The sequence below is a fragment of the Heliangelus exortis genome, chromosome 4 (genome assembly GCF_036169615.1).
Source record: "Heliangelus exortis chromosome 4, bHelExo1.hap1, whole genome shotgun sequence".
Classification (NCBI taxonomy): domain Eukaryota; kingdom Metazoa; phylum Chordata; class Aves; order Apodiformes; family Trochilidae; genus Heliangelus; species Heliangelus exortis.
In genome coordinates, this window is record NC_092425.1 from 26,153,214 (window position 1) to 26,174,479 (window position 21,266).

The 21,266-nt window shown below is 40.1% G+C and overlaps 1 protein-coding gene across 1 annotated transcript in view; it reads right to left on the reverse strand.

Moving 5' to 3' along the window:
- CRACD (capping protein inhibiting regulator of actin dynamics) overlaps positions 1-20,772 on the reverse strand; it is a 129,573-nt gene extending 108,801 nt beyond the window's left edge. Inside the window, exon 1 of the mRNA XM_071743477.1 lies at positions 20,357-20,772. The gene's annotated coding sequence lies outside the window, so the exon portion shown is untranslated. The remainder of the gene's footprint in view (positions 1-20,356) is intronic.
- Positions 20,773-21,266: the final 494 nt, after the last annotated feature.

Here is a 21,266-nt window from a genome sequence, read left to right on the forward strand (position 1 = left end):
GGATTTTTAGCCCATTCCTTGCGTAAGTAGACAGGAGGATTTATTAGAAGGGTTTTACCCAAGGTAGGTAAAGTTTTTTTCACAGATACTTAGTATTTTTTTGCATTTTTATGTCTACTGAAATCTTCATATGTCTAGACTGTTCTGTCATGTGTGTAATACTCTTTCTTAGTGCAGCTATGATGAAAGAAGGAGTTAGAAGCAGATTACAGTATCAGTCCTAAAGTACTGATACAACACCAATTGACTCTACTAAGCAACATTTAAAGAGCTAGGACCTTCTTCCACATGTGCTGGAGCATGTTACTGCTAGAATTATACTTGACTGATATTTGATTTACAATATAGGTAATCCCTTACTGTGTCCCTGCTGATGATGGGTAGCTTGGTGATCAAAAACACAAAAGTAATTTTATTTTCCTATTCCCATCCTAATCATACTCTTAAAACATGATCATCAGTCCACAAACTAACCAGACTGCAATAAAGGCTGCAAAAACCCAGTCATGTTTAGCTTTGAAGTACCTGGTTCACGATAAATTACTTCAGTTACATACATGGCAATAATCATGCAGCTGCCAACCCTACCACGAGGACATTCCCTGTTGTCTATCACATTCAGATGCATCTTCAACTGAACTTGGAGATGCCATAAGCCTTGCAAAATACACAGCATGCTTTGTTTTTAAAAAGTTCTTTAGTGGAAGATGAGCCATTTCAACCTATTAATCTGCACCTGAACATAAGACTTTAAAAAGAATTGATGAAAAGTGTCCCACATTTATCTGGGCAGAAAACAGACAATGTTGGTAAATTGTTGAGTAAGGCTAAAAGTTATACAAACAAGTTTTGAACAAGCTAATTGCCCATCAAGAGCAAAACAAGCATTTTTCTCTTGTTTGATGCTGGTACTGATATCCTGGTCAAGCTGGCAGTTTTTATAAATGGCAGAGTTAATTTTTCTATGGAGTGACAGAATCCATTTACTGGGACTCCAGCATGCCATACAGGACACAGCCTTGTGTCTCAGAGTGACTTGACTTACTCTGTTGCCTAGCACAGCACAATAGCTGCTTTCAACATCAGCACTGGTTTCTGACATTATATTTTGTCACCTCCATTTGCAAACAGCCAACCTGACGTGATCACTGTGGATGGAAAACACACAGAGCAAACTGGGGCTGCTTGACAGCAAGCCTACCTATGAGAGCTGGATCACACATTCACTGCCAAATTTATGGTTCCTAACATCTAATTGGAACAAGCCTAGTAATCCCTTAAGCACAACAAATTTCATGTCAAACCAGTAACATCTTATGATGCAACTGATTCTCATCATGTTGAAAGCTCTTCATTTGTAATGGGCATCTGGGCTTGTGGGACTCTGCTCATCCATTGTCTTGCACTGCTTTCTTTTCATACCTTTATCTTATTCATTGACTACAATAGATGGTTATCTCAGGCATTAAAAGCAAACAGGAGGGTATTACAAGTCCAGCACTTCTAGACACATCATACCAGAGCAAAGATTCTCTTTATACTAGACAGCAACATTGCCCCACTGAAGTCCTGGGGAGTAATGCACTCCATTTCAGAGCAGAAAGAGGTCTTGGGAGATCAAGATAAAACACAGTTGTCTGAATTAATCTTCTAGTGACTGGAAATTCTTGAGTGAAAAATAAATAAGTCACTGTTATGACTGTTAAGATTTGAAGACTCGCTGATCCCTAAAGTATGACAGAATATTGTAAAAGTGCTTATCATTAAGAAGATAAGGAGAGGATGTCTGTTCCCACATGGAAATTGAGTAAGTTTGCTAGGGATTGACTTTTCAAATTCCAATGCTCTTCCCAGTTTAAGGTCCAAATCTCATGGTCCAAATTTTCTGCCTTAATCTGAATCAGTTTACTCAATTGATGAATCCTGCAGAAGGTCAAGAGGACAGTTCATCCAGAGTTGGCTCTTTTTTTATTTCCTCTTTGTAGACAAAATCAGCCTGAGGTCAGCAGAACTAAAACTGACTTCTTGCTCTCAGGCATATCCCTGCAAAGTCTTATTTACTTCAGACAGTAAATTTAACATCTTTTTTGGGCTGTCATAACTAAGCAATCACTTGCAAGTCCTATCAAGGACCAGACCACTCCTAATCTGCAAACCCAGAAATCTTACCTCAATCCAGTCTCATTATCTTCCATATTGACCAGAGAAACTTGTTCCCTTGTCCCAGCAAAATGCAGTTGCATTCTCACTGCTCTAAGTGGCCATGCTGGTAGTGTGGGACACTACCAGAACAAATTTGTCACACATAATAAAGACATGCACATACAAACATATAATCGAAAACAAAAGAATGTCTTCAGGATCCTCTCTGCTTTTACATACATCTTCAAGAGAAATTTATTTCTGTGACCTCCTGTTCTACCCCACCAACATCCCTTTGTCTTTGTAGAAGCAGAAGGCACTACACCACATAAGCAAACCACTGAGTTACAGATGAAGTAGTAGAGATGTTGCTGCATACATTTTTCACACATAATCAAGCAGAAGAACACAGTGGTTTACTGCTAAGCCTAAAGTTAGGCAAGTGTGTGAAAGCCAAAACTACAAGAAGGGCATTTGACTGTAACCCACAGTTCTGCATTTGTCAGCCTTTGGTTCTGGCCAACCTGGTATTCCTCATTTGTCAACTTAACATCTCAAGTAATTTGCTATCCCCTGCTGGGCATTAAGTCATTTACACTGCTTTTCTTGAAGCTATATATAGGTAAGCTTTGTCTGCATGAAAAGTAAAAAAATGTATGGACTTTAGTTTTGGTGTAGTCTAGATCAGTTGAAAAACACTTTCAATAAGTTGATCTACAACAGAAATAAAAACTAGTCATGATATTTTTCTATTAAATCAGCTTTTAAAAAATCTTCTCAGATCAAACTGTCACAGAATTTTATGAAAGCCTTTTCCTAAAGTAGAAAATAGATCTGAGTGAGCATTATTCTTCAGGATGATTCAGCGATTAGTATTTACCGAAAAAAATGTAACTCTTGCCTGAGACTGCAAACCTATTTCATGTGATAATGGTTTCACTTTTCCCCTTCCTAATGAGAATTTAGGTCTTCCTGGAAGCCCACAGCTAACAGGAGATCTACATCTCTACTAAAAACCCAATACTCTTCCTGGTTATATTAATAATAAGAAAAAGGGCAATGTTTAGAAAACAGCTCTTTATGCACACAGGCAGACAAGCAGAGAAGGATTCTGGATTTTCTGTACATGTCACACCCCACAAGGTGAGTGCAGCACTGTCACGTCTCACAAAGTGAGCACAGCTCCCCAGAGCTGGGGACTCCACCCAAGTATTGTGTCCCACACAGTGGCCATGAGGGAAGTTCCCCAGAGATGGGGGTCAGTCCAGATTTGGACTGGACCTCCTTGCTTTCTAAACTCCTTCAGAGAGAAGCCTTGGTGTGGCTTGGCCCAGTCCTCCTCTATTAATTAATCTCTTGTAACAAGCAATTCAGAGAGATTAAGTTTGGGAATTCTTTGTGTGTACTCAGGAGTAAGATTATTACCCAGCAGGTTTGTACAAAACAAAACTTTACTTAAAAGTAAGATTATAAAGCATGTGAGATTGCAACTAGCACAATTATAAATTATGGTACTTTCAAAGCAGTGGAATTTAACTTTGTAAAATTCAAGGAAATTGTCAAAACAACAGGTTAAACAATCTAACAATTGTTTTGTTAACAATTTAACAAAGCAAGGGGTTGCAAAACGTAACAAAGTTAGAAACTATGTTTCCCTTATGTACCATTAGAAAGAGAGAGATAAAGAAAAAAAATAAGGGAGGTAATAAAGATATCATCACCCTTAGATCCCACGATGGTCTTGGTGGGAAGCTGTGGCCCCTGGATGCTGGATTCACACTCAGTGTTTCAGGTGTGCCTCTTTTATGCTACCTGGCCCCACCTTTTGGGGGAGGGGTTTTGGCATATTTTGTGAAGCCAAGTGTTCATTTGGGCCCCCCTAGCTGGGATGACCCAGCAATAACCCTTATTTCTGCGCATGTTCCCTCTCCAGTGGCTTTACCCAGGGCACACACAAGATGTCACTCTGTCTCCAAAGGGTACATCTTGCCTGGCCCTGTCCCTTATCAAATAAGGACAGTGTCCTGGCTGTCAGGATGGCCACCAAAGATGAGCTTCCCTTGCAAGGACAGTATCCAGCTTATTGGGATGACGACCAAAGGAGGGGCTGCTCTTGTGAGACCAGGACACAGGTTATCAGGATGATTACCCAAATGAAGTCTCTCCATGTGAGACCAGAGTCCAGGTGTCTTATTAAATGAGGTCCCCACTTGATCGCAATTTTGTCAGGGCAACTGTTCTGAGACAATTATTCATCTGGGGACTATTATATATAATATAATTTATACCACTTTGTATTTTCTAATGCACTAGAAATCTCTCTCGTGCACTCCAGATGTCAACAATCTCCATAATTACTCCTCCTTACTCCAGTAAGTAGTTCAGGCACACAGTGTGACAAGATCCCCCGTGCCAATGAAATGTCTGCTTTAAGTAATTAGCAGAGTGCTACCCCCAAAATGTCTGCATAACCTTTAAGATCAGTCACCCAGAACTGGGGATGGCACACTGCCAGCCAACTGTGAACCAAAAAAGCCACATGTACCCCTTGGCACAGCATCCAAAGCCTGAATCCTGTAGGTCCAGATACTGAGGAAAATGCTCAAATAGTGATGGAATTTTTGGACTGTAGGGTTGTTTTTCTGTGTGTGTCCTGCCAATCTGGAGACCAACGAGAGGCAACATTTGCCTTCAAGAAACAGCAAATAATTTGCAAAATTTAATTATCACCTCCCCTTTCCTAGGAAGGAAAAGGTAGTTATATTGCTGAGAAAATAGTCAGATATTGTTTCTTATGTTGCATGATGACAGTAACTGGCATGCCACTAATATCACTGCTACTAATTCAGCTGTTCATAGTTAAAAACAGACACAGATGCAGTAAGAATAAGCACAGAGCAAAAAAACATCTGTTACTTCGGGGAAAAAGGAGAGAGAATCTGTTTAGGTACTGTTACTTGGCTTTTAAATGAAATTTATGAATCATGGCAGATTTTCATTATTACAGTAGCAAAAGCTTTGATACACACATAAATAGATGTAAATATACATATATATTTTTATTTATTTAAAAAGACGGAGTAATGGTTTAGGTGATGAGGAAACTATTCACAGAAAGCAACGCTGACTATTGCCTTTGGCAGACAGGTCTGTTATACATTATCCTGACAGTTACCTGAGACTACTGAGGCCAGGTGTGTGTATTAAATAGCCTATGTTGACTGGAGAATGTCCTTCATGTCCCTCAGATATGAAAACTGTGTGCCAAAGGCTCACTTAAATGGCTTTTTGAATAGGAGATCTGTCACAGTAAGTGAAATATTAAAAGGTACTTAATATCTGCTTAACAGATAGTAGAATTTACAGACAAAAAATATTATTCTCTTTATTCTCTATTAGTTTCTCTATATATTCTATACATAGAATCTTCTCTGTCCAAATGTCTCCCTAGCAGAGAATTTTTTTCCTAACACAATATATTTTCTACTAAACTGTTACCTGTCATAATGTGCTAGAACTAGAAACATAAAACCACTATGGCGTGTGTTAACCAAGAAAGCATTTGTTATGCTGTTGAAAACCCATGGTACCACTGCATTAAGCATGGTACTGATGCTTTAAGTAACAGTTGAGCAAAAATTTGGACTTTATGAGCTTTTAAGGTCCTTTCCAACCCCTAACACTCTGTGATTCTGTGAAAAATACAGGCACTGGACAGATAATCTATAGGAGTTAAATTTGCCTTAGGCACAAAGGATTCTTTACTACACCATTTTCCAAAGTGTTTTGATATGAAGAAAATAAAAAAATAAATTAATAATTAATTCAATGAGCCAGTTTTGTATCCCTCCTTTAGATGTGTTTTATGAAAAACAAAACAAAAAACAAAACAAACAAACAAACAAACAAACAAAAAAAAAAAAGGAAAAAAATTTATCCACTTTGTAAACAGAGGAGGATTTTTATTCGCCTGGATCTGTACTGTGAAGTCTGCTGTGAGGTGCTGCCTTTATTTACACTCCAAAGCACTGGAAAGAACTCGTGTTTCACAGTGTTAGTCTCAGCCTTTCCTCCATTAGAAAAATTATCTGCCTTCAAATTAACCCATCTCCTTAGGCACAGAACAGATGTATCCAATAATACAAAATACTTATGAACAAGTTTGCATGGTAGAATGAATGACTGCTGATGAACATTAGTTCTTTAAATATTTAGAAAATAAGGACTATTTTGCAAGGCAAATGAGAGACTGTTATTTGTCTGTTGCTAAAAAAAAAAATAAATTAATAGTGTTGAACATTATGACACTGGAGTCCCAGGGAAGATACAAAATATTAGTGCAGCTTGTAGAAATAAATAAGAACATGAATATGGATTATTTTTAAGAAAGCTCCATGAAAATTAGATTGTGTGAAAACTGAAAGAATGAGGAGTATGTATCATTAGCAAAATCTTAGGCATTCTTTCATCAGGAAAAAGGAAAAAAAATAGGTACATGTTACAAGAATATCAGCAACTCAGAGAAAGAATGGAAATGCCATGGTCAGTCAGGTGAAGACAATATACGGGGCTGACTGGAAAGCAAATATATGTGCAGTACAGTGCTGCTTCTCCTTTCAATCTTTTATAAACTCAACAGAGCATTTTACAGAGAGGATAAAACTCACTGACCAGTGGAGCCATCCCAGCAGTGGCATTCCCTTGCACTCACCAGGGCCTTTCCTGCCTTTTTATCAGGGGGTGCACTGGAGAACTGGGCCAGCAGCTGCCTGTGCCAGGGCCAGGAGATGGACAGAAATGCATCCCATATTTTATGTTTATATCATAACTTCTGCCATTTAAGTAAGGAAGGGGCCATGTCACCTATTGCTAGCTGTGTGCATTTTGCCCATGCATAAAGATGTATTTGTCATGGGAATGTGGCTCAGCACTGCAGCCCGAGAGGTTACCTTGAGAATGACCTAAAGTGACAAACTGCTATTTGCAAACTGTTATCTGTGCCTGCAAGCTGCCTTGTCCCCAGCCTGACCACACACACCAAATTCACACACCTGTCAACTGCACAAGCAGCCCACATGCTTTTCCCTCCATGGCAAGGCTGAAGGAGCAGGGAGAAAATACCCCAAATTTATAGCCTCTTTCTTGCACATCACCATGCACAGGGAAGTTGTCCTCCCTGTTTTTAAAATCTACTACCAGCTGCAAATACATTTATTTACTTTTAGCATTATTTTAATGTAACTGACCAAGCAGACTTCCAGATCTTGGTAAACGATAAAAAAGCCCAACAAAAAAATCTATGAGGCAGATCTCTACCCAGATGGAAAATGTCCCTCTAACAAGATTCATGAGGTACCTGAGAAGGAATTAAACTACAGGTCACAGTTGCAGCCACCAGTTCCCTTGTACCTTCCTTGATCTGTACATGCAAACTATTGTACTTGTCACCAGTATCAGCTATGATAGGGGATTTAAGCAAAAGTAGCAAAGAAATAATCAAGAAGTAATTACAGGGGAGAAAAATCATTCCACAGCTTATGATACATTCATAATCTTTTAGAAAAGGATGGAAATGTCAAAATGAAAGCTGGAAAGTGATGGTACTATAAGGAAGGAACTGGTTAGTCCAAGTCTTCTTCTGTTCTTAAGTTTAACAGTATTCTGCAAATTCATATGACTTGAACATCCTTGCAGGCAATGTCACTGACAGTGCCTGATAGTAGTATTTTGCTTTCCTGAAACTGAAAACATCGATGCTTTAATGCCTTAGGACGTCAATTTCTCTACTAAAATCCAAAAAGTCACAAAGCCAGAAAAATGCAGCCACTTAACCCCTGGATTCACCAAATGGCTAATTCAACATATTCATGTGACTCCTTTCCTGCTCTAGGAACCACCATCAGAAGTCAAGAGCAGATGACTAGATCCCTGCAGTTGTTTGCAACCATCTCTATCTGCTTCCCACTTCACAGGGGATCCCTGGTGGTGTTTAACAGAGATATCAAAGGTAAACATTGCTGGAATGTCTGTGGAAAGCAACGTTTGAACAGTGAAAGAAAATAACTTTCTTTAGTTGCCAACTCCAGAAGACTGCAAGGTGCAAGCACACAGTGTAATTATTTGGTATTTTTTATTTCTATTGCCCAATGAAAAGCCTGGAAACAGTCATTGAGCTTTTATTCCTCATTTTATTGAGACAGATGGCTGCTTCCCATATCTATATACTGACTGAGAGGTTAAAAATTAAAACATATTTATATGTTTCTCAAACAAATGAATGTCTTCAGCTTCTTACCTCCAAAGTAAGTCTGACATTGGTTATTTGCTCATCCACCTCACGTTAACCACAACATAATTCCAGTCAGTGCAGCTTATCACCTGCTATGAAACTCCACTAAACACTTATTATAATATTATTATAATTAACCTAATTATTGAAATTTGGTAGCTTAATGAAAAAAGGATTTTTTCTGCAACTTTAAAAGACTGTTTGGAAAAAAAGCCCAAGCTGTCTCTTTTCTGCTGACCAATACTAACAATGCATGGGCTGATGAATGTAATAAACAGGGCTTTAAGAAATCCCATTTGCAGTCAGGAAAGGGCATAAAAATGGCTTTTCGTTTGCTGACTGACAGGTTAACAAAACTTCTAGCCTTAAAATCACAGGAGAGCACTGAAACTTTTGAGTGATAAGAGAACAATGGGTAATTGCAATTAATTGCTAGGAAGTGCAAAGCAGGCACTGCAGTCCCCAAGGACAACCGAGAGCCGACTCAGAATTCAGCATGAGCTCCATCCATTGAGCACTGAGACCAAAAGCAAACACCTACAAAGCAGCACATGTGAAGGTCACCAGATAACAGTCTGAATGATTAAACACTGCTAGAGATCCTGCTGGCACCAGTCCTGAAGCACAGTTGCCACCATTTGCACATCTCCTTGTGTCACCTATTTCATGGTGTCGTAGAATTGTACAATGTAAGGGGTTGGAAGGGACCTCTGGAGATCAACGTGTCCAACCCTTCTGTCAGAGCATCATCACCTAGGGGATGTTACACAGAAACACATCTAAACAGTTCTTGAAAGTCTCCGGAGAGGAAGACTCCACAACCTCTCTGGTCAGTCTGTTCCAGTGCTCCGTCACCCTCACAATAAAGAAGTTTTTTCCTCATGTTAAGGTCAAACTTCCTGAGTTCCAGTTTGTGTCTGTTGCTCCTTGTCCTATCACAGGGCACCCCTGAAAAAAGAGACTGGCCCCTTCTTCTTGACACCCACCCTCCAGATATTTGCAAACATTAATGAGATCCCCTCACAGACTTCTCTTCTCCAAACTAAACATCAGGTGTAACAGGAAAACATCTAATTAGAATGAGATAATTAGAACATTAGCTTTGTCCCCCCTGAAAAATGTTCACATTTTGGCTAACTCATTCTAAGGTTTGAGGCCTTCATGGCCAAAATAAAGAAAATGCACAAGATGAAGAGTAAACTGAATTACAGACAGCAGCTATAAAGAACAGGAGACATCTACTTGACAGTCTCAGATTGACAAAAAAAAGCAGAACACTGCACAAATGTATCCAATGATACACAAGCACACATGATATTGCACCCAGAACATTATTTAAAATTATGATTATTCATAACATAAGCACTAATTGGTTAGAGAATGAAAAAACTGAAAGTGACTTAATGTGCAGTCAGACAACATTTTTCTCCTTGTTTAGCAACAAAGGCTTGATTTGCCACACAGCAGTCATGCCCTGATGTGAAGACCAAAATATTAATTTCCTCACAAACTTTTCCAGTGCAGCTAGGGTTGTACCATCAGTATGCTTCGAGTAGGCTCTATCTGTGCAGACTGAGATGCAGTATACACAGTATATAAATATTTATAATTTACAGAATATATATTTATGTAGAAATACATAAAGTTATGATATTTATTATATCTGTGCTACAGAAGTAAAGGCAAGTTTAAGAATTACACCTTCTAGCAGCTACATAAAGTGAAAAGACTTAACAGTGTACTAACATTTGCATTAGTAGTTTGCATAGGGCAAAAGTAATTAATTGAACTTTGTAAGATCTGCACATTAAAAGATGATAATCAACAGCACAGTCCAAGATACAATCTGTAGATCTGGATGTGTATCCATAACAGAGATCCATGCTTAGGGCTTTTGTGGGTTTTGCTGGACTATCAGATTTCGTTGTGCATTATAGGACACTGTTACACTTGCCACATGCAATAAAGTTCTGCAAAAATAAATGTGCATGACAAATTCAAAATGCAACTCATTCGTGTGGCTGAGCAAAGCTGAGTCAGTCTGGTCCCTGGGACAAGTGGGACTGAACCCCTGGGACACTTGTGCCCCGTGCCACCACTGAGCAGCAATACCACAGGGTGCAAGTCTCAGGGAGCCCAAGCTTCTCAAAGATTAGAAGTGTCCAGTGAGACACAATGGGACAAATAAATCTTGATGGGAGGAGTCAACACTGCAGAGCACCCTGGAAGCAAGGAAGCAAGTAGTTGAATCACACGTGAAATAATGGTGAAAATGTAAGTTGCCAGTTTGGGACATCCAATTTATAATATTGATGCTTAGTTTTTGTAGACTTCTTAATGCTGTGTGGTTATTGGCACATTTAAAACACTCATAAATTCTAGTAATTGGATTTAATTAAAATTAATTAAAATTAGTTAAAACCTGTAACTGAGGAACCTACAACCTGAAGAGTACAGAATGTACTCATGTGGATAGGTGAACCCATGTGAACAAGTTAGTTTAAGAAATGTAGAAGTAAACAGAAAATCCATGAAGATGGAATGGAAAGCCAGGTACCAACAACTGGAGTTTCTTCAAGGTATATAGTCATATATGCTTATTCACATACTTAGTGTACATATGTAAACAAACTCTTCATTGACAAAATCCCTTTTGATTCCAACATAACCCATGGGCAGCACATTCCTTATGTCTTTGTGTCTCCATGGAAAATAAGACTAACTTTAAAATGTCAATTCTAAAAATAATTTCTTTAAATGCACATGGTCCAGTGGCTTGAAGTGATTCAGATCATCTGCAGGGCCCGTGAGGCAAAAAATACTGTTTGATGATCTGGTGCTGTCTCAATAATTTCTCAACAAAAGAGATGAGGGTGAGGGATACAGAGACATCCCCACCAAAATATTAGACTGGACTTCCCATAATCAAAAAAGAGTTTAAATCTGATGGAGAAATTGTGATCAACCTGCAACCAGGAGTCTTTCTGAGTCATGACAGCACCAAGCCAAATATAACGCTTGCAAATTTGTGTATTTTGCACAGTTCACCTAAGTAAAAAGTCCTGTTCAGATAAGCAGAGACTCCTGTCTTATCCAGTGGTGACAAAATGTCAAGTATAAGCAAAGAGTAAGCAGAGGATGTCTTTCAGTCCTCAGAGGACCTATCTCCAAGTCAGCTACCAATCATCAGATCTAGGACAATATTTGCAAAGCCCAGCTTGCAGTGCACCATTTGATGAGATGCTTCTTATGTTCAGTGTGACTGCAAAAGTACCAAAGCTACAGAGAGCAAACTGCAGGAGCTCTGCTCCTACCCAGGAAAGCTGCCCTTTGCTAACTGGTCACTGATGTAAGGATGAAGAGCCATCCCATGTGCCCAAAAATTGACGACCAGTGTGACAAATACCCTGGAAAAGAACCTGAGAGCCACCTAAAGCTGAAATGACATTACGCTGTACTGATTTTGGATCTTAACTATAGCAAATTGAAGGTGGTTTCTCAAACCAGTCAAGCTGCAATCTGTAAATAAGGCTGCAAACAAAATGATGCAAAAATGCAGTCTAGCAGCTAATGTTACTGAGACCATTCTGTTTGACTGACAAAAGCACTCAGTATCCTGCCAGAATCACAGACTGGTCTTCATGTTCTCTTTTGTCCTGACAATGTAGAACAGTTCCACCAAAAACACCTGGGCCAAGAAAAAATTACTTCAGTGACCCGTCTGGCTTACAGCACAGCTGCCTCTCACTGACAGAGCCTCAGGCTGGAAAGGCTCCTAAAGAGTGCCAGGAAAGGTGAGCTTTATGATAATGGGAACCCATCCTTAAACTGATGGAAAGGGTGCTCCAGCAGGCAGGTGTCCAAGGGCATACAATCCCAGGCCAAACAGAGCTTTCCCTTCACATCTGAAGAAATGTTTTTTTGTTCCAAAGCTTACCTACTTTTCCCCCCACCCCATCTTATCTGAGGAAACACAATCACCCAAAGCATGCAGTTTGTCAAATATCAGGTGTTGGTATCAGGATACCAGACCCCAATAACTTGTGACAGTGTTCAAGAGGCTCTGTGGGTAGATGAAAGATTAATCTGCTTGCCAGAAAAAACATAGCAGGGTGGTTGGTACAACCCACCCTGCACTCTCAACAGGGGATGTTGGAACAGAGTGGTTGGGAAGAACATCAAAACCCACACATATGAGCTGAGGGTTCCTGTCCTTCCTCTAAACATGAATAGGAGCTGAAGCGGTGACTGCCAAAGCTTCTGGGCTGGGAGCAGTATGGCACCAGTCGTCATTATAGCCCCCAGATGGGCCAGCGTAGGCTACTGCAAAATATCCACCAAGCTTGGAACAGGATCCTAAAGGAACAGGAAAAATCAGCCTCGTTTATTTCCTTAGCAATTTATATATTCTGACAGCTCTGTGAAGTCCAAGATCTCTCCTCAAGAAAGTTATGAAAAGGTGCTCTATTATGAAAACATTCCTTATTTGCCACTAGAAGAAGAAATGGGAAGCAAAAGTTCTTATTTTTTTAACTTCTTGCCATAAGAGGCAGCACCTTTTCATGTCATTTGCAAGGGTTGAGGAGGTACTAAGGCTCCACACCGAGCTAGGTGGGAATCAGGATGTGATCTATTATGTACATCACTAATACCCACTAGAACAAAAAACCCCAAATATTTTAAAAATTCAGAACTGCAGTAACAAGCCTTAGTTAGTTTTTGGTGCCTTTAGCTAAGCTTTTAATTTGAGTGTGAGAAAAATGTTTTAATAAAACCACCTTCTGCCTCAATTTCTCCAGATATCTTCCTGTTTTGGCAGCAGATGCCACAAATGCCAGAGACCACAGCTTTCCTCAGTACACAGACATCATTCACACTGAGGGCAGATCTACTCTGTGCACTCAGTAAAGTTGGGTTATGTGAGCAAAAGAAAATTCAGTGCTATCACTAAAGCTTGAGTTCAAATGAATAAATACATACATACATACACACAAAGTGGCTAAATTCTTACAAGGCAACTTTAGTTCTGGCACTTCTTTCTTTCACTTGCGAACTTGGCAATCCTCTTTGTAAAAAAATAGAATAAAATAAAGAAGATTTTTAAATGCTTCTTTTGTATCTTTCATTTTGTACACCCAACCAGGAGCAATATGTTCTTTAGATCCCCAGCAGTCATCTCTGTTATCCGTGATAACAGAACACCTGATGGCAGTAACAGGTGCTCATCCTGTTTTTTTGAAAAAAAACAAAACAAAACCAGAAATCACTTACGATGGATCTCCCAAAGCATGAATGCTAAGACACAATCCTGGGCTCTCACGTAAGGTTTAGAAGGCCATGTACTCTTCTGAAGAAAGATACTCTACTATTTTCTTCCAATTACTTCTGTCCCATGGACTCTAAGGTGCCTTTCCCAGTGATGTGATTTCATGTCCCTTGGATGTTGTCCTCTCCCTGCTTTGGAAATCCCAGTTTGCACCTGACAAGGCTTCAGGTATATATAGAGTCTCTGCTAGCAACATGACTTTGCACCTACTACCTTAGTCTGTACCCTACTCCTTACCAAGTCCCAGTCACCTCTCCCAAAGTCTTAGCTCCCATTCACATTCTTTATGTCCTGTACATTCTTTATGTTCTGTATTCGTGTTTTATCCTATTCCTCAGCCAGTCCAGTTTCTTGTAAAATCACTTTCTTGTGAAATTTGTGTATCCATGCTCTCCAATACTCCTCTTCCCTGTCACTTACATCTCAGTTTCCTCCCAAAGCTACCTGGCTGTTTGCTCCCTCAAACCTTCTGCCCAGTCACCAGCAGAGGAACCACTACAAAAAACAAGAGGAGTGGGTATCAGATTTGATCCAAAACTAGAGATTACCAGCAAAGTTCTGAACATTTCTGCTCACTTTGAACCACCTGATCACCTTGGAGATGTCACATCCAGGCAATCCTGCCAGCCACAGCATGTGTAAGGGGTAAGGATCAATCTGTTAAACACCAGGGAACATGAATGTTGAGGATTTGTAAGGCTAGAAGAGATCTCAGTAATTTGTTCCACAACACTGCTCCAGAAATAATTTACCTATGCTTATGCTTTTCCTGACTATTATTAAAACAAAATGTAATGATACTAAAATACTGAAAATCCCACTAGAATTATCTATTCCATTGTTTCAGTTTCATTAATGCTGAACCCATTGTGTATCACCTGGTAGAGCAGAGGTATGGAGAGCATTGCTTCACAACTCCTGACACTGCTTCAAGCTGTCACTCTTCTTTCATTTGAGCTGAAACAGCTCCAGACCTTTCAACCTTCCTTCATCGGCCACATTTTCTAAAATCTATTTTAAGTCCTCCCCTCTGGATTCTCTCCAGTTCATCCACATCTTAGTTGAAGTGTGCACCCCAATTATATATGGTACTATACCTGAGGAAGACTATTGCATGGAGTGGAAGGAGCACTTCTTGTGCTTTCCATGCCAGCATCCTATGTATCACAACACAATGTTTGTCTTCAACTCCTCAAGGAATCTACCATAAACCAGGGCTCTTCTAAACAACTACCACCCAATCACCTCCTTATACAGCTGTTAACTAAAATATCTTTTTTCTGTTGAATAACTTAATTTAAATTTTGTCTCCAGTATATTCACAGTTTCTCTCTGATCAGATGTCAACCACAGCATCACTGAGGTCACTGTTGAAAACACTCTGTATAACTGGATGTTGAATAAACATGTAATCTTTCATTTTATATGCTAAAATTTTCATAGGAGAATGTGTAAAAACTACATTCTGAAGAAATAAGACAGAAAATCTAAGCAGGCTTTTGAGGACAGTAAAAACACAGATCTCTGACAACAGGACACTGCCTTTGCAGGACCTGAAGCCTAGACAGAAACCAGCATGACAATAACATGTTTCAAATAGGACTCAAGATTTTACTTTTTTTTTTTAACAAAGCAAAACAATTAGTCTAATTCTCAATTAACCATTTGGCTAAATTAAAACAAAACAAAAAAAGCCTGAGTCATAAAAACATGTGATGAACAACAGCCCACATGGTTAAAATTTGGCAAAGTTATAAAGAACAGAAAAGAGGTTTTACAATAGGGCAGGCAGTTCAATTTTGATGGCAGAAAGTGCCATTCAGCCCAAATGTACCATGTGTGCCTGTAGATACCCACAGATAATATGGATTCACTTTCTATCACTATTTTTCTTTTCTGGGCTAAGACATGATTGTACCTTTTTTTTTTCCTATGCTAAAGGGTTTCAAACATGGCTCTATTAAAGGCCACACAGAAAAAGATAGCATGTTACTTTGAAGAAAATCAACTTTCTTTGAAGGGAAACATGAAAGTCAGTATCTTTTACGGTTCAGATCACTTTAATCCTTTCCATGATGCTGCCTCCACATTTCACCTTAACAATCAACATAATCTGTTAGGTGCAGCATTCTCTGACAGAAGCCTCACCACAAATCACTAGATTGAGCTGTTTTATAAAGTTACCAAAGTCTGACTGCTGTCTTTGAAAACATGCTGAATAATGAAAACGTGTTCAACAAAGTGCACAGCATTTTGCACTGCTGAACACTAAAATTTGAGCTAAGTTTTTACTTATTTGGATCATTTTCATATTGTTTTTCTTTAAACAATAAACATGAAGAAAATAAACTTCTGCATGTCTTACCATTAAAATTATAAAACTAATCCTCTCAAAATATTGTTGGGATTGAGGGTAGGAAGGCTCTATGGAGGGAACTCAACAGACTGGGCCAGTGGGCTGAGGCCAATTGTGTGAGGTTTAACAAGGTTTGTCAGGTCCTGCAGCTGGGTCACAACAACCCCATGCACTGCTACAGGGTTGGGAAAGACAGGCTGGAAAGCTGCCCAGAGGAAAAGGACCTGGGTGTGCTGGTTGACAGCCAGCTGAATATGAGCCAGCAGTGTGCCCAGGTGGCCAAGAAGGCCAGCAGCATCCTGGCCTGCATCAGGAACAGTGTGGCCATCAGGGATTGTCCCCCTGGACTTGGCACGGGTGAGGCCACAGCCTGAACACTGTGTTCAGTTCTGGGCCCCTCACTACAAGAAGGACATTGGGGTGCAGGAGCATATCCAAAGAAGGGAGACAAAGTTGGTGAGGCTCTGGAGAACAAACCTCACCAGAAGCAGTTGAGGGAACTGGGATTGTTTAGTTTGGAGAAAAGGAGGCTGGGGGGAAACATTGTTGGTCTCTACAACTACCTGAAAAGAGGTTGTAGCAAGGTGGAGGTTGGTCTCATCTCCCAAGTCATAAGCAATAGGACAAAAGAAAATGGCCTCAAGATGGGCCAGGAGAGATTTAGATTGGATATCAGGAAAAATCCCTTCACTGAAAGGGTTGCCAGGCACTGGAACAGGCTGCTCAGAGAAGTGGCAGCGTCACCATCCCTGGAGGCATTTAAAAGATGTGTAGGTGTGGTGCTCAGGGACACAGTTCAGTGGTGGACTTTGCAGTGCTGGGTTAATGGTTGAACTTGATAATCTTAAAGGTCTTTTTGAACCAAAAAGATTCTGTGATTCTATGGGATGTGAAGTGCTGGACTTAATGTACTTGACTGTATGTCAGTTGTCACAAATGAGGGTTTTCAACAGAAAAGTCCAAACGACCCTTACTCTCAGTCCCATGAACTAAAATCATCTGAATAGGACAGTACTTTCTTAAATGGCCTTGTTAGAGGCATGAAAGATTTAATTCTGTAATTGGATATACAGTGTTTATTTACAAAGGAGAAATAGAACTGTGTTTAAAAATGTACTGATGTACTTTATCCATTTATAGCAGCATCTGAATCATCTTCACTTCACATGTTGGGCATCTGCAGTGTAACTCACTTACCCAGGACAGTATGAAGCAAAAATCTTTACATTTTTCTCCCATCCAAACTAAATTACCAAATCACCGTGATAGGGCCCGTGTGACACACTAGCTCTTGAACACTATCAATTGAAAATTATTTGTTACAAGTCAATTTTATTTCTTTGTAATACTTCATCAATGTAAGTGTAAATACTAAATGTAAAATAAATGCATGGAGTCTCCATGGAAAACCACACATTTTATCCATCACTAGTTGATTTCAGCAATAGATAAAGATAGAACTTGGCCCTTGGAGTGAAAGCACTAATGTAACTAAAGTTAACACTGTAACTGTAGGTTGCCTTCTATCACATTATTCAAAGCCAAATAAATGTACTCTAACATGCACTTCATACAACTTTCTTAAGTCTTGTTCAACTACATGAGAAAAATTACAACATGTAGGTGTTTAGAGCACCTCAACATTTACCACACTGATAGAAGCTCTTATGCAACTATTTTGCCCTGAGTCTGTTGACTCTAAAGAAACTGACTGGACTTTCCCAATGTACCAGTTGTAAAGTTATCCATCCTTACTATGATTCTCTTATTTGGGCCCTTATGGAATAAAGGCTGTGCATTGATTTTGTGCAAAGAAAACAAAAATCCATTCTAACAATTGAAGTCAGCTATTTTCAAGAATGAATAATTCAGAATTTGAAAAAAAAAAAAAAAAAAGATCTTTGTCTCTTCTTGGCTTGTGAAGAAAAAAATCAAAATACAGTAATTGAAGCTTAAGATGTCTGTATAAAAATTCTGTTTATGTTAGACTTCTTTGTAAAACAACAGCCAAATATATTCATATTCATAAATGCATCATCACATTTCAACCAACACTTATTATGCCATGTATTTTGTATTTTTAAAAAGCTTACCTGACACATCTGCAGTAGGAATATATTGAAATAACCCTAAACTACATTACTCACACAGATATCTCAATTTTCAGTAACAGTATTCAGAGTAACAAAGAGGCGAAGCAGAAGAAACTGCAAAAGTTATTCTTATTTCTGTAATGAGACCGTGAAACTAAAAAGGCTGCTTTGCAGTATCTGTAATTACAATGAAATATTATTGCCAAAGTAGCAGTCGCTTCTAAAAGTAAATATAATTTGTTTAGGTTTTCAAGAATTGGATGTTAAAAAAAACTTTTTTTTATTTTACCTAATGTGTTACCAGTTCACCACTGCTATTACCTACAGAACCTCACAAGACAACAGACCAAAATAAGATCCGTAAAGAACAAATTTAAGAAAAAAATCAATGACTTAGCATGAAACACAGCAAGACATTCATATTTTATACCAACTGTATTGGCTACCAGTGCACTTAAAAAAAATCCCATTATACAGCATATAGAAAAAAATCATTGCTCCTAAGTGTGAAGCAATTTGCTCTAGAATGCAAGATTGCCCAAATGGGTATTTGAAAAAGGTTGTTAATTTTAGCACAGAGTGCTCTGAGATACATTTTCCTATTGGGAAAAAAAGACCCAATGACAACCAGGAGCAATTTCTTTGTTACATGTCGTATTAACAGATTTCAAGGTAAATCTTGTCTTTATAATCAAACTGGGACATCAGTAAATATACAAGTCACTCATAAAGTTTCAAAACACTTCCCAGTATTAAATTCATGATCATTGTTGCAATGAAATATTCAAACCCAAGCACAACCTCTAATCTGATAAATTGATAGCAGCCAAGGAAGAGTTGGATTTATAATTTGATGAATTCCTGACCTGGATTCAAACCACATAAATTGAGTTGTATGCAGTTATAACTATTGCCTATATTAAAAATATCAATGACTGTTGACAAAACTCACAATAACATTTATGTCCAACGATTAATGCTTTGATATAGTTATAGTATATAATTGTCTGTGAAATGTACAATTAGAAATATTTTGGTGATGGGAATTTCTTAATTCATTACAAAATGCCAAAATTTGAGTCAGACCTGACTTTTATTCTCTTTAGTCTGTTAATATGTAGGACCTGCTACATGCTGCTCCTATTGGGTAGCTAGAATAGCTTGGATCCTAAAAAAAGTGCTCTTCTCATACAGTTGCTATACACCATTTAAGGTATGCACAGAAAATGTGTTTGGGAATATAACAGATTATGTTATCTATATAATTATTACCAACAGAATAGCTGTTACTAGGCCTGTGGTTGCAAATTACTCTTCCCTTTCTCCGTGTCTCCATCCCCCACCCACCCAAGAGCAGATCACTTTCAGTGCCATTATTGTCAGGCATATTAAATTTTCAGGATGCAGTTGTGGTTTCCAGGTCTCCATTTACCCCTTGAACTGTGTTTCTAACTAGCCATTTTTACACTTAAAATAACAGAGAAGAGGTATAATAACGCTGTCTGTACTACAACTACAGAGAAGCAGATTTGTAATGAACTCACGTTAATACCAGATAAATTATTGGGAGGAAAAAAACCCAAAAAACCCCCACAAAAAACCCCAACCACCAAAAACCGACCTCTATTCATTAGAAATCACTTAGTGACATAGAGAACATCTGTGTTACGCATATTTCTAGCGCTAAAAAAGACATTTTCTAATTGAAGAGACAGTGCAACTCAAAGATTTCCCATGCAAAAGAATATTACCTCCAGCTTACCTGCTCCGCTCCTCAAGGAAAGAGGAAGAAATAGAAAGGCTGTAGCGCTGCCTTTCAAGCGTGAAAAGCAGCGGATTTCACAGCTCATTCAAACGTGATGGCAGTTACATGATCAATGGCTTATGGGAGCTTAAACAAAGCCATGGAGCTCTGGAGAAGCACTGTATGAAACAAAGTCATCTTTCTGACAGCTCCTGCTTTCCAGCAAGGCTAAAAGAATATAGACTCCCTGGGAGAATGCTAACAAAGGAAAATCAAAAGGAATTTGAAAGACCCAGCCCAGCCATTGAATGAATTCCCTGGCAGCAATAAAGTAGCGCCTTCCGAGCATCACCCTCACACCTTTCCCTGAACAAAGACAGCTGAACATCGGTAGGTCACTACTTACATGTGGGATTTTTTCAGCTGCCCTCCCCGAGCATCCTCCTGCCTCTCGCCTCACACACCGCCACGACCGCTCGTCGCGGGCATTACCAACCCAAATGCTCCGGGCAGCAAAAACCGGCGGGGACGGGAGACGCGAAGCGGCACGGACACGGGCACGGATACGGATCCGAACCCGGACCCGCCTTCAGCCCAGCAGCGAGCGGCCCCGCACGGCACAGCGGGTGCCCTGCAAAGGCAACGCGCGGCCCCGGCCACCGCTGGGGGATGCGGAGCCAGCGCCGCGGGGGCTGCGGGCTGCGGCCGCGCTCCCTCCCACCGCCACCACCGCGACGACCGCCTCTGCGCGGGTGAGGAGGGGGGCGGCAGGGCCCTTCCTACCTGTTCGCCCTCTCGGAAGGAAAGCGCCGGTGCCTCCCGACGATGCCGATGCCGCCGCCCAGCCCGTCGAATGCCGCCCCCGCGGCGGCCGCCCCATGGCAGAGCGGCCGGAGCCGCTCACGGGCGCCCCGCAGCGCCGCGCCCCGCCGGAGCCTCTCCCGAATCCTTGCCTTTGCCCTCTAACTACCGGTGTTGGGCTCCTGCGGTTGGGGAAGGAAGGGGTGAGGTTGGATTTATCCGGATTCAGCGGGATCCCGCCGGTGTCCGCACCGTCCAGCTCCCCCAGCCCCCATTGCACTGCCCGGGCGGGAGAGAATCGCAGCTCTGGCTGCCCTCCGGCTCTGCCCCCTGCTTTACTCTCACCTCAGCACCGGGTTGAATCCACCACCTGGCTAGGACTATAACCAGGCAAATTTTTATTCCCTTCGTTTACTAAAAAAATAGGAGGAACTACAAGAAACAAAACCAAAAATGTCAGCTGTTCCCCAACAAAGCAGCACAGAAAACAAACCCCCTTCTTTCCCTTAAATTCT